Raw genomic sequence first — 663 nt, 5'->3', positions numbered from 1 at the left:
AGGGGTCGCAGTCCTCGTCGAGGGTCTCCGGCGCGATGCGCACGGCGCCCGTCTCCGTGACCGCCGCGGCCGCGCGCGCGACCGGCGACGCCGGAGACGCGGGCGTCCGCGGCGGGTCGAGCGCGGGCGCCCGCGGCGAGTCGAGGGGCCGCGGCTCCGCCGCGGGCGACGCGGCGTCCGGCGGCGCCGCGCGCGCCTCGACGGCGCGCTGGAGCGCCGCGCACGCGCCGCGCGCGGCCGCGCGCGCGATGTCGCCGCCGTCGCCGGAGCAGTCCTCGGCCGCGGCGACGGCCGCCGCCGCCGCCGCCGCGGCGCCGGCGTCCCAGAAGGCGTCGCCCGCGCCGGCGAGCAGCGCGCGCGCGCAGGCCGCGGCCGCGCCGGCGGACCGGAGGAACCGGCCCGCGTCGTCGAGCGGCGACGCGTCCGTCGCCACGGCCGTCACCTGGGCAGCACAAGGGTGATTCAACGTCGCTTCAACGTGAGTGTTTCGCGCGCGCGCGTCCCGAAGCAAGCATCCACGCTTCGAGACCGTTCCAAGAGATGATCGCTCGTCCAAAAATCAGCCAAAACGAGTGGAAACCGGCCGAGATATGAGGCTTTGAAGTTTGGAATTTCGCTCTCTTGTCCTGCCCCGGCCGTCACCGTCGCGGGAACGCCTCCTCG

The sequence above is a fragment of the Aureococcus anophagefferens genome (assembly GCF_000186865.1).
Source record: "Aureococcus anophagefferens unplaced genomic scaffold AURANscaffold_640, whole genome shotgun sequence".
Classification (NCBI taxonomy): Eukaryota; class Pelagophyceae; order Pelagomonadales; family Pelagomonadaceae; genus Aureococcus; species Aureococcus anophagefferens.
This window is presented reverse-complemented; position numbering follows the sequence as displayed.